Raw genomic sequence first — 14,103 nt, 5'->3', positions numbered from 1 at the left:
AATATTTTTTCCTATGTTTGTTTCTGCATTTATACTATGGAACTTCATACACGGAGCCTTGTCATATACAGACAGGCAAGACAGATCCACACCTGACATCTGCTCATGGCCTGAATAGCATTGAGTATGGTGCTGACTGCTTCTGCCCCAGCTCTTCTCAGTTGGACATGTCTGTTCTTCCACATGCCAAGGAAAGGCCCCAGCTCCCACTGCTTCTCTCTAACCAATGAGAGCAAACCATCTTTTACATAGCACTCCATGATATCATTTGGCCTTCAGATAGCAAAAACACATAGTTCATTTATGTAGTAAGTCCACTCCTCTTATTTTCCTCATTACTCCATAACAATAGCACCCAATTTCACTTTTATGATATCAAATCAAAAATCTCAATTTCTCAAATACCTTAAGAAATTGAAGTCTTAGTCGATAAAAAGGTTTTCCTATTGCAAATCATCATTGCAAAAGAAAAGTTGTCATTATAACTGGCAAAAGAAATTCATCTTGTAGGCTACCTTGGGACAAATGCTGTTTTGATGTTAGACTGGAGCAAGGACAATAAGAGTCAAATATTAACTCCTTAGGTGATCTTTCAGCATTGACACAATAGTAGCACAAATAGACACCCTGAGTCTATATAGCAATCTTCAGGTGATCTGACATACATTAATATACATACACATTTTTTTAAGTTCATTGAAATGAAAACACTAAATGAGAAAAAAGGGTTTCAGAGAACTTGCACACATTAAGGAATACATTAGAATATTACAATTTCGAAACAAAACAAAACAAAACAAAACAAAACACTGCTGTTATAGATCTACAGTCTTGAACATTAAAATGATTTTTAAAATGCAGCCCTTAGATATTTTTGGACCTTTCAATTATCAAAGAAACTCTTGACTAGACTGATTTATTTTCTAAAGTAGGAAATATTTTAGCTTATTCTTGAAAATTTTTATAAAATAATGTTTTAATTAAATGTTTTTTTCTCCCCTTAAACCACTGTTTAATTTGAAATTTTATCAATGTACTCCACTTGCAAGGAGTTTGTTTGTTTGTTTGTTTGTTTGTTTGTTTACTGGGTTTCAGTTGCCAAGACTTGTAATTCAGCTTCTGAGTAGTATAATAAAATCATCCATCTAAGACCTGATAACAAGGAAGATCATGAAAGATGGCTTGTAACATTTTCTAGAATTATTTTGTACTTAACTAACATTTTTTTAATCAGTTTTTAACTAATAGGATTTCTTTCTCTTTCTAGGTGACTAAAATTTTTCTTTTAAAAGTCATATTCCTTGCTTTGTATTACTGACCATTTCTTTTTTTCCAGGTTAGATTTTCACTTGAAGGTATAATCATTCTGCCAGGAAAACAACCACTTTATCCAAACATGCCATCATTCAAAATGTCTATGTCCACAAAGGTGGAAAGTAGAGCAAAATATCAACGTGTAGAAAAAGAATTACGTGAGTATGTGGAATCTGGTTTTTCTTTGCAGAAAAAGCAAGTCTGCTTTTCAGAACACCACCCAGATAATATCAAATCACATTAACTAACCACATGGACCTATTCCAAAGAATCAATTTCAGAATCACTGGGTTTTTCTGACTTTGAACAAGATAATGTCATTTCTTTTGATACAATTCGCTGAAATTGAAATTTAATACAGCCTGAACGATGGTCACTACCCATAAAATTCTAAGCGTTATTTTGCATTAGGAGATCTAGCATAATTTCTGTTTTTCTCTGATATAACAACCTTCCCTTCTGGGATGTTAATTTATTTAAAAGGGTATATATAGAAATAAATATGAAGGTATCCTTGAGGCATGGAAAATTTTGTCCTCAAATTGTTTTTTGGTTTGCTGATGCTTGGTTTGTTTGTTTTCTTTTTGTTCTCAGAGTTAATAAACATCAGCAGTTTGTAATGCTCTAATTAAAATCAAGACCAGAAATTTAATGCCAATAATACCAATGAAGCAACTTCAAGAAAATCATTAGAGTACTAGCTATTACTAGAGTACTAGAGTACTAGGCTAGCTATTAATAATGATGATGATAATACTTATTTTTTTATAACTCTACAGTGCTTTTCATCTGAGTATTTCAGAGGACTTTACTGATAAACACTTTGATTTTACCCAAATAAACCTACTTTTTTGGTTACATGCACTTCTATAAATTTGTTTCAAATATCATCATTAATCATAAACACAGATTCCCTCGATTTTAGCATTTTGACCAGTTATACACTTTAATTATTTAAAAAAATATATTGGTATACTTTTTGATGTTGTAGAAATAGCTTGCTTCCTGGGAATTGATTACAGGTGTTATCAACGTTAAACATCTATTATTGTAAGAGGTACCAGAATATAGATAAATGCATCTCTTTTCTAGGACAGGAATAGAAATTCTAATGACCTAGAAAAGCAATTTTTTCCAATTTGAATATTTGAATAGCAAAACTCTATTTTTAAAAATACGTGTGCACACACTCCTTGGGTTTAATGGTGGCCTGATGTATTGTAAGGCACCCCAGATGTGAGAGTACTCTAGGATTGATCTTTCCTCCTCTGTGTTGCTGTGTGGACCCCTTTGGGGGCGGTGCTGAGGGGTGCACCTGACAAAAAAGGGCAGCCTTGACCCAGGGATGTTTTGCTGTCAGACAAAAGGCATAATATAGTTAACGGTTTCTATACTCAGGATCCCCAGGTTCATCCATGAGCAATCCAAACACTGGACTTGGTCATTTAGTCAACATTACACAGAAAACAGCAGCAAGCCCCATTACTCAGTCGGATTACTGAAAGGACTAGACGAGTTAAAGGTTGAGGAAATTCCCAGCACACTGTCAGGCCGTTCTTGACTGCTTATTATCCAGAGAAACAACCCCATTGAAATTAAAACAAAACATAACAAAACAGGGAACAGGCTGAAGTGTAAATAGAGAAAATGTAAGTGGTGTGTCATGGCCAGGTCCATGGATCACCACCTTCTCTAGATAGGTTTCAAGTGACTTGTAAACACAATTTGAGGGTAAAGTTGTACATGGAAATTATTCTGGAGTCCATCTCTTTCATCAGAGGCTCCAAATAGTCCCTGACCCAAAAGTGTTTAGAAATCACTGCCTTATAGTGATAATATTGTTGTCAAGAACAATGGTGATGGGACAGGAAGGTTCTCCCCCCTTACTCCCTGCTCACCCTATCCTCACAAACTTGCAAAAACAAAACAAAAAAATTATAATATTTGCTAATTTAGTATATGGTGCTGATCATTTTCTTATGATTTTAATTGTAAAGGAAAATATGCAGCCCACAAGCCCTCTGCTACAGGCTTACTGTTCCCTGGACGCGCTAGTCTGGTTGATGTGTTCTAGTTCTTCTTTTCTTCCTCTCCATCCTTCATATCTATAAATCCCCTCCCACTAATTTCTGGATAAATAGAAGTCAAAATGTTGATATGTAGCTTTGTGGGGCAAGACGGACATGCAGAGTGTCTGTGAATCCTGGTTTCTAGGGTTTGTTTATGGAGCAGTTTATAGTTTAAAAGGATTTAACCATAAGGTAGGATTTAATTCCCTTCCATTTTATAGGTCAGAATACTGGGTTATGAGAGGTTAAATGACTTGTTCAATGTTACTCACCTAGTATAGGACAGAGCCAGGATTCACGCCTAGGAGATGTGGCTCAAAATGCCATATTCCACCAACTGAGACCACTGTCCCCAAAGGAACACCGCCTGTCCCTCCTTTCCCACAGTACTCCAAAAAGAAGGGTTTGCAAATCAAATACATCTCAATTAATGTGTCTCTGTATTGGGAGATACTAGAGGATCTGAAAAAAAAGAAACTGTTTAACTTTCGTATTCCAGACATGACCATAAGATACACTATATAACAAAGGTCCTGAAATGATGCTGAACTATATCAAGCTCTATCTTTGAAAGTAACCCCTCAGGATGGAGAGTTGAGATAGGGAATCATTTTTTTATTCCATTTTCCTAACAACTTTCCCAAAACATATATTTTAAATGAATTAGCCATCAAAAGAAGGGGTTTTCTCTTGTCTGCCTGCTTAGTATATTAAAGTTTTAAATAAACACTTTGACCTATCTAAAACACTCCTGTTAATGTCAGTTCTCTCCAACTACACTGGTCTCCCTAAGGCTATTTTTCTACTACAGTGAAGCCTGCTATATTTTGCCAGATCAATCTTTCTAAAATATAGGTCATCTGACATTAGTCCCTTGATCAAAAACACTTTAATGTTCATGACCTACTACAGAATACTGTTGAGGGCTTCTATAATCTGGATTCACCTCACCTCTTCAATTTTGTCTCTTTCTAATCCTCTACACCAAGGATGACAAGTATGTGATACACGTATCATCACGTCCCTCCCAACCTCATGTATTCATCTAACAAACAGTTGTTGAATATCTCCCATGTTCCGTGTACTCTACTAAGCTCTAAAACTATCATTGGTATGTGCCTGCCAATCACATAGAGCTCGTGGCTAAGTGGAGAAGACAGACAATACACAAGAAGATAAATGAACTATGGTAAGTATTCCTAAGGAAACAATGTGGTTGTGGACATACAGAAAATGAGGATGGGGTATGTGGAAGAGAAGAGGGGATCTAGTTAAATAGGATGGCTGGGGGAGGCATAGCTGAAGATGAAATATTTAAATAAGAGGAAGTCATCCCTGCAAAGGAGCATTCCAGATTGAGGGACCAGCATGTGTGAAGAGCCTGAAGTGAAAAATAGCTTGCAAAATGGAAAGAGGCTTTTTTGAATGGAGAGCAGGGGACCAGGACGGTGGTCTCCAATGCAGTGGAGTCCACATTATATAGGTCCTTAAACCCATGGAGAGATTTCCCAATTGTAATGGGAAACCAATAAAGTTTTAAGCAGGGAAGTAACACAATCTGATTAATATTAAAAAAAATCAAGGAGACATTGATAACCAAGATAGGCCTCTGCTTTCACAGGGAACTGAAAATATAATAGTAAAAATTTTGAAAAGCAAAACTGCTAAGGTATGGAAAAGAAGATATAATGTGTTGTGAAAATATGAGTTTGTTTCAGATTTTCTGCTAACAAAAACTAAGAATAGGGTGACCAGTTAGCTCAGCTGGTTGGAGTGTAGTGCTGCTAACACCAAGGTTGGCAGTTCGATCCCCACATGGGCCACTGTGAGCTGCACCCTCCTAAAAGAGTCAACTATGCCATTGCTGCATGAAAGCGATGTGTAACCAATGACCATGGCTGTTCCACAAATAAATAAATAAATAAATAAATAAATAAATAAATAAATAAATAAATCTAAGACTGGAAAATGTTAGCGATTCCATTTTAGGGTTAGAACAATCTCAAGTCTATCTAGCCTGGATCTATGATCTAGTAGAGACTGTCGGGGGACAATATGAGAGTCAGAGCTTTCAGTCACAACTACAACTCTTTTAGTTCAAATCTACTGTAAGAGTCTGGGGCATGGGGGAAGAAATAGAACATACATTTCAGAACACATTAGAAAGCAAGCTTAACAGAATTTCAGAGCATGAAAATACATGATATTCCAAAGTAAATTCCATGTATAAATCTAGCTAACTTCTAAGAAAACCTAACATCTAAAGAAAGTCAGCAGAACCCCTGAAATATCAAAAAGAGCAAGCCTACAGCATCCCCACCAATTTTGAGTAAGATCTTCAAGAGCGAGGATCAAGCTCTTTGTATGGTTACAGCCTATATAACACTAGAGATGCTTTTTTTTTCTTTCTTTCTTTCTATTTTTTGACAAAAATGTAGAGTAGAACCTAGGAAAAATATATGGAAATATATTTTTTTTCATGTATTTTAGAAGCCATTTGAAATCTAAGCAGGAGGTCCTAGGGCCACGTGAAGAGTCAGGGCTGTATTGTCAGAGCATGAAGCCCTTTGAGGTTGCAATACACTTTTTTTCAGTTGGACCTGAATTGTATCACTGAAGACAGCCTGCGGTGCCTAACTCATCTCTGAGGCTGCTGTGTGGGCTGATGTCGACATTGCTGGCTTTGCTGCCTGGATTCCACACAATTTTTACTGTTTACCCTCTAGTTCCTGTGGCTCTGAATCAACAGCTTTTTTTTTTTTTTTTTGTACAGAAACTTCTGTCAAAAAACATATGAACCAGGCTAGAGAAAGAAAGTGTACTTTTCCAGCGTTGCAAAACACTATTGTTCAGCCTGTAGAACATTGATGGGGGATTGTATGATAGGATGTGTGGAAACTGAAAAGCAAATCTTGTGACAACACTTTACATAAGTGACAAAATTGGTGAATCCAGACCAACACCTTATCGTTCGTGAACTCTATCAAGGCCAGTTTCAAATCTGCCTTGTGTCACTTAGAGCAAGGCCCCAGCTCAGTCCCTGAGGGAGGTGGCTACAATGAGATGATTAAACTGTGCTTTGGCTGCTTTCTTCATGATGCTAACAGAGGATGTCACCCTGAATTAACTTCTTTCACTTTTCTTTGGATCAAATTCCCAGGTAGATATAGCAATTCCATACAGCAGCCAATTGAGTTTGAAGATATTACAAAAAAGTTTCTCTAGCTGTTGCAGTCTTGAAAGCAATGATTTCCTACCAGGCACATTGGGTGGTTTGGAACGGCCTTATAAGCTTTTGATTAACAGTCTAGAATCCTGTGTTGGGGTTGTACAGCTCTCGGTGTAAAATATCACCCACCCAACTCAATTTCCTTGGTATCTAGCTCAATGATCACTTGAGGCAGAAGTCATTAAAGTGGCACTCTGAGGAAACACATTCAAAATTTGATTCCACACATTAATGATATGGTGAGGAATTTCCTTTAGCCTTTAAATAGCTATATGTCTTTCAAGTCAATCATTTTGCCTGATATGCCAATTGGTTCAGGGTCAAAACAAAAGCTTGAAGCAGCAGCTGCTTTCCCTGCTTCTTAGGAGCAACCTATCAGAGGAGAGGCATTCTTTCCAGAGCAACGATGCTGCTGTTCACAAAAGAAACACCATGAAGCAACATCAGAGGTTTGGCTTCCTTAAGAAACTGCCTGAAGCTGAATAATAATGAATGTCAACTATAATTTTATATATGTATGTATATGGTCACAGGATGTGGAGTACAGCATAGAGAATAGAGTCAGTGGAACTATACAGCTATATGCAATGTCAGAGAGGTAGTAGTTTGGGGGAGTGAGTTATCACTTTGTGAGGGGTACAAATGCCTATTACATTGTTTTGCACACCTGAAACTAATTTTTAAAAAAAAAAGAAAGAAAAAGAAACTACCTGAAGATGGGAGGCACTATTTTCTAAGTGAAAAAACAAACAAAACTATGGAAACACGATGCTATCAAGAACTAGTGGCATTAGAGTAACAGATATCTTAAGTAATCTCAATAAATAAATAAATAAATTTTAAAAATGTCCTCTGCTGAAAATTGTTTTGACCATATAGTAAGAATATACCACTTTACTTCTCTTGTAATGATACATGACAAAATATAATGTTTTATATTTTCGATATTCTTTATCTGGTGCCAGGCTGCTTTGGTTGAATCCTGGCTCTGTCACTTATTTGTTGCTAAATTTAGACAATTAAGTTTACTATTTCTGAGTTCCTTCTGTAAATTGGGGGAAAATTATAAAGCCTCATACAGTTAAAAGGGTTAAGTAAGTTAATATATGTAGAAAGCTAGAACAGTATCTGGCCCGCCATAAAAAGAGCCAAATAATTTTTAGATGCTCTTGCTATTACTATTATTTATCAACATCATCATCTGTGTCATTGAATTTCCACACCAAAACTACAAGGAAACATGGCCACTGTGTCCCATCACATAGACAAAAGCAATTAAGGATTTATGGTAAAAAGACTTAAGTCTCCCAACTGATTAGAGCAGAGTGATGGCAAGAATTCTGGGCCCTTTGCACGTACAGTGCCACCAGGAACACGCTGCAGCAGAATGGACTCCACCATTGCTCCAGTGCTGCATTCACTAATTCCCTTGCACCATTTGCCTGAGTCATGGGTAACTTGCAATGCCAATCTTCTCCTTACTGTCACCTGAAGGCATTAAGCATTGAAGGAAAGAGTCAGAGCCTATACCTTCCCCGCACCCCTAGATGCTACTAGGTGCTAGCTCATCTCTTCACTCACCTCTTGGATTACAAAGCATTTACACGCAGGTTACCTCCATACTCCTTTCCTGCTCTAGGTGGAAGGCACAGCTCTCCTTTTTGCCAAAATGAATCTGTTTTCTGGGTGCGCTTCCTCCTTCCCATCTTCCTTGCTTCCCTCTCCACCTGTTACCTCAATTATTTTCTTTTTCTAAAGCATCTTCAAATGTCCCCTTCTTTCTATTTCAAACAAGAAAAGATCTTCCCTTTCTTGTCAAATCTGTACTTTCCCTTGTGACTTTTCATTCATGGGCCACAGTTCCTCCTCCATTCACTCTCATATCCTATAATCTAGCACTTATGTTTGCCAAGCTTATTGGGATTTCTTGCTTGAAAGTCACCAGAAGGCCACTCATTATTATATGTTGTGCCCTCTTCTCAGCTCCTAACTCCTTTAATCTCTTAAGCAATGACACTATGGCTCTTCCCATCTCTTGCTGCACACGCCTCCCTTGGAATTCACATCTGTACCATCCTAACTTGCCTCTCAGCCATTCTTTATACTTCTCCATCTCCTCCAATACTTGCCTTTGCTTTCTTCCATTAAAAAACAAAAATCACTCTAAAATGGCCTATCTTTAAGCCCTATTCACTGTCTCTCCATTATTTCCTGTCTGCATCATGAATCTATAGCTTGAACTCTCTGTCTGCTTGCTAAAACCTTTTCATCTCTTCATGATTTCTCTGTTTCTTGCCTTGGTCATGAGTGGCTCTCAAAAGGCATCATGGGATAAAGAAGAGATCTGAAGGAAAAAATCACCTGGAATTAAATTTTGACTTTGTCATTTGCTATATCATTCAAGAGAAGCTTCTTAACTTTTCTTAATTTTGGTTCACCAGACACAAAATAGAAAGTTGGATGAGAAAATTACAAGTAAATACACTGTCATACCTTAAAGGGGTTCATGGGAAGTTATTTCCCCTGCCTGCCCCCCATTCCCACCCTGCCACACACATCATCCCTTCCCCACTCCAGACCTCCAGCACCAAAACCATACAGCTAGGTTTGATTCCTTCCTCAGCCCCATCTCCTATATCCAGTCTACCAAGTCCACCTTCTTAGTATCTCACGTAAACTTCCCTCCCTGGGGATTTTGGTTACCATCTCAGAGCATAAGCACTCATTTTTCATTACTGTATCATCATCACAGTCTCCTGAATAGTTCCACTGCCACCAATTTCTCTCAACTTTCAATCCAATCTGCACAATGACATCAGATTAATATTCCAACATACTGCTTAAAATAATTGCTTTCCCAAGGTAACCCAGCTACCAAGTAGAAGGCAGAGCTAGGAGCCCAGACAGTCTACTCCTGAGTCTATGCTCACAACTATAAGCCTGTACTGTCGCAGCATCAATGCTCTGGCCTGGAATTCAGCATCTTTCATGATGGGACCCAGAGTACCTTTCCAAGCTTTCCTTTCATCAGACCTGTACACCAGTGGTTAATTTCCTTACATTTCCTGCAACAAGCTTTCCTTATCCCTTAGAGTTCTTTCAGCTCTCAGTAATTTAAAAGGAAGGAAGGAAGGAAGGAAGGAAGGAAGGAAGGAAGGAAGGAAGGAAGGAAGGGAGGGAGGGAGGGAGGGAGAAAGGAAAGAAAGAAAAACACTCAAGCTACTTAAATAATAAGAAAACTTACTATCTTATATAAAAAGCCCAGAGGTAGGATAGACACAGAGATATTTAATGCCATAGTTTCACACCAAGCCTAGAACCCAGATTCCTTTTATCTTCCCACTCTGCTGTGTTCAACGTGATCTCACATGAGCTCCTTTTGTGGTTGCTACAGTTCTAGGAAGCATGCACAGATACAGCAAAACCCAGTGAAAGTGGCAGGCAAGGCAGTAGGTCCATGGCGTATCATGCTTTTGAGTGAAGAATCTTTTCCCATGTCCGCACTCATACCCAGCCTTCTTCACCAGGCTTCCCTTGACATCTCACTGGCCAGAGCTATTTCACCATGACCAGGAGGACAGACAGATTCAGAAGCTTCCAAAGTTTTTGAGATATGGCCACAGTGAAAACTGCATTGTACATCCCAACTCGGTACACACATAAATACGTTTCATAATGCATACAGAAAACACAAATATACATTTTATAAAACAAAATTCATCCTGACTATGCAATGCATTCAGCTGTTTTCTATTTTAAATTATGCTATTTACTACTCTACTAATAATAAAGAAAAATCAACCAGTAAATTGGTTTTACAACTCACTAATAGACCACCACCTACATTTTCAAAACACCGGTTTGTACTAATGAGAATTTACCCAAGTTGTGCTGGAGAGGAGTGAACTCAGGAATGTTACCAAGGCAGTATGGTGGAAGGGGAAATGACTGTTTTGAAGACAACCAATACAATCCCACTTTTTGTGCATCTTAGGCTATACATTTACCATTCATCCATACCTATATCACTCAATACTCATTTGCGAAAATTAAGATGGTTCAAACTTGGGGTGTTTCAACTTCCTGCTGAAATAGCTGGAGTTTTCATGTATAATTGAAAAATTAAAAATAACAAAAAAACCCTGACATTTCTCAGTAGTTTGTAAGTCACAGAAAATAAATCAAGTTTTTTTTTTTTTAAATGCAGGATCTTGTTTCTTTTGATGATATAAGTAGGGTAAAAGGCCTTGGGAGTTCAATTAATTTACTTTAAAATGTTCCTTTTAAATGATGTTCAAAGAATAAATCACTAAAGATTAATCAGGAAAGACTGAGTCTCCCCCCCCCCCTTGTTTGGAATGTCTAAGGATCTGAGAGCAGCTGGCTCTGTCTCTGTTTTCTCTCTTCCTGGTTCATCTTGCGTGTGACCTTAGGGAGAGGTCACTGTGGGGCCTAAATTATATGAATGTGCACAGAGAGCCTGCTCCTTTCTCCCTGTGACTATCCTTCCCTCATCAACCTTGCTGAGCTCAGGAAAGGCTTTAAAGCACCTGGGTTTTGTATCCAGGCCCGCTTTTCACCCACAGAGTCTGGCTCTTCACAGACCTATGATGGTTGGTATTTTTACAGTAACCCAGTGATGCAATCCTACGTGCCTGAGCATCTGCTAGGCATGAAGCACTGTGCAGGGCTGCAGGGAACCCCACGTGGATTAGCTGCAGTGCTGATTCGTAAGTGACTTGGAATCTAACACAGAAGATCATCCTGCAAACAGCTCCATAAAACAAAATTTAATAGTGGAGATTGAAGGGATGCTGACTAACATTTGGGGAGTATCCACTAAGAGCCAGATACTGGGCAAGGCTAGGTCATTTACATAAACCCGTATTTGCCGGCGTATAAGACGATTTTTTGGCCCTGAAAAATATGCCTCCAAGTGGGGGGTCGTCTTATACGCCAGGTACACTTCAGATAGACTGCCCATAGTGCTTGCCCCGTGCCATAGTGGCCTCCCGATGCCCGCCCACTTCATTCCACATACCGTTCAGGCATCAGCAGCGCTGCTGGGTGTATGCTCGGCTGTTATGCGATTTTGCTGTTATGCGATTTTACCACACTCGCAAAATCGCACACAGCCGACCATACACCCAGTATGATAGCGCAAAATTGCGAATCACGATTTATGTATATGTTTGATTACATACAGCCTTGTGACAGTTTTCCTGCATGTCATAAGCATTTGAATATAAATATAAATGTTGAAATCAAATCTGATATTGTTTTACCTTTTATTTGGTGTGTGGAAGGTGTGCGGAAGAGGGGGTAGTCTTATACGGCGAGTATATAACAAACTCTGTATTTTGAGTGGAAATGTTAGGGGGTCATCTTATACGCCCAGTCGTCTTATACGCCAGCAAATACGGTACCTCATCAGAAAGCCGTAACTCTTTTGCAGTATTATCATCCCTGTTTTGTAGATGAGGAAACTGAGGCTCAGAGCGCTCCGGTAACTTTTCCAATGGGACACGGTTAGTAAGCAGTAGAGCTCAAGTGCAGAATGAAATCCTTTCGATTCCAAGGTTGACTGATTTTTTTTTCTGTCATTTTCTCTGATTCCCCAGGCAAAAAAGAATTTTATCCAAATGAAAAGATGACATATTTGAAATATGCTTTTGAAACAGAAAAAGAATGTGTTCGCCAGTGATGGAGGGCAATTAGGGGTGCTGAGTGTAGACAGCAGCCCTTCAAGCGTTTTGCAGGCAGGAAAGAGTGGGATGGTTCAGAGGATGCTAAGCAGTACAGTTTGGTTGCCACACGACATGTTCTGAGGGGAGTGAAAGAAAGCCAATCTAGAAAAGGCACTAAATTCTAATTCCCCCAGCTTTTATAACTCAGCAGAGGTTGCAGAGGAAGAACCCGCTTCCACAGCTTGCTTATGAGATTGTGAGTCTGGAAGGCAGGAAGGGCAGGGAGAGAGGTGACCTTCTCAGAAAGGGAACCAGAGGTTATATTCTTTTGTGACCCTCACGCTTTACAGCTAGTAAGTCTGCAGTCTAGTAGGTCATTCCTTCTCATGAATGAATGAAACACAAACAAAGCAGGGTTTTCTGCTTTCTCTTGCCAGGTTCTTTAAGGAGTGGGTGAGGGTAAGTTGCTGAACGGTGGGTACAGGGGACAGAGCTCAGGGAAATCTTAATTCTTTCCCGGCACCAGCTTCCAGGTAAGTGAACTAAACAGCATGGCCTTTTGTGGGGATAAATATATCCCTTCTCCTGTTATACATTAGAAGTGATGAGCTGGAGAGTGGAAAGTATTCAAGAGAGAACAGACACAAGGTGCCATGGACTCATAATAGCATAACTCCAAGCTACCTTTTTGGCACACCAATCTGGTATTTGACTTTACATAGAGGAAGAAAGAAGCCTAAGTTTCTAACTGCAGGTTACTGATTTCCTTGTGGGTTAGGTGACAGTGCGGGTGACACTGGTGTGGTGACTTAGCAGGACAGCACACCACAGTCCGGGTGCAGCTTTGTGCAAAAGCTCAGCTTCAAAGGCTTTGCAAGTTGTTAATATAGAGACTAATTCCAAACAGGAAGAGACTAAAATACGTGGCAGAACAGTTTTGCAAGATGAGTTTACGGGGCTTTACAGCCAGATAAAAATGAGCTCCCATGTAGTAGTCACAGCTCTACCTGAGCAAAGTGACGCTAAAGCTAGTTGGGTGGGGGAGATGATAAGAAGGGCCGGCAGGGGGGGAGGCAAGGTGTGCAGAGGAAGTCAAGCCTTAGAGATCACCTGTTCCTGGTACAGTGAAGGCTTTGAGTTCTTAATATTGTAAATGGTAGTGGTAGTAGCAATAACAGGAGTTGTAGTCATGCTAAACAGGAAGTGGTTGGTGACAATGATTGTTAATGATACCTTCCACTGACATTTCTACGTCAATCATAATGTATGAAGGTGGGCCGGCCACATTTAAAGTAGCAAAGGTTAGGTGGAAAATACCAGGGACTTTCATGTTAGTGTTATCCAATAATTAGTGAAAACAGATGTTGGATGTGTTGACTTTGAATGGGTGTGCACAAAGTCTGTGACTCTGACATCATGACTTGGATGACTTCCCAGGTGCACCATATTGAGTATTCAGGGCTTAATGCTGCAAGGGTATTCTTTTAAGAAACAGTTGAATATGGAAGACTGTCATGACACAATCAGTATATGGACTCCTCTGCTGAAGCCAAAACTGCCACACGCTTAACTAGAGAAGTAAAATATCAGTTTCGACCTGCAGTGAGAAAAACATCCATTATGTAAAAGCCAAATAGAGTCTTCTAAAGCCAATGTATATTAATGTACAATGTATAGTAACTGCCACATTTGCTCATAAAAAATGAGGAGATAGTTTCAATTAAATCAAGAAAATGAAACTAATATTAAGTATTTTGAAACCCAAAGAAATCTGGTGTGAGAGTGCACTAGTATGGTCAATAAA

Source organism: Hipposideros armiger, unplaced genomic scaffold (genome assembly GCF_001890085.2).
Source record: "Hipposideros armiger isolate ML-2016 unplaced genomic scaffold, ASM189008v1 scaffold_101, whole genome shotgun sequence".
In the NCBI taxonomy this organism is placed as follows: domain Eukaryota; kingdom Metazoa; phylum Chordata; class Mammalia; order Chiroptera; family Hipposideridae; genus Hipposideros; species Hipposideros armiger.
Note: the sequence above shows the minus strand (reverse complement) of the source record.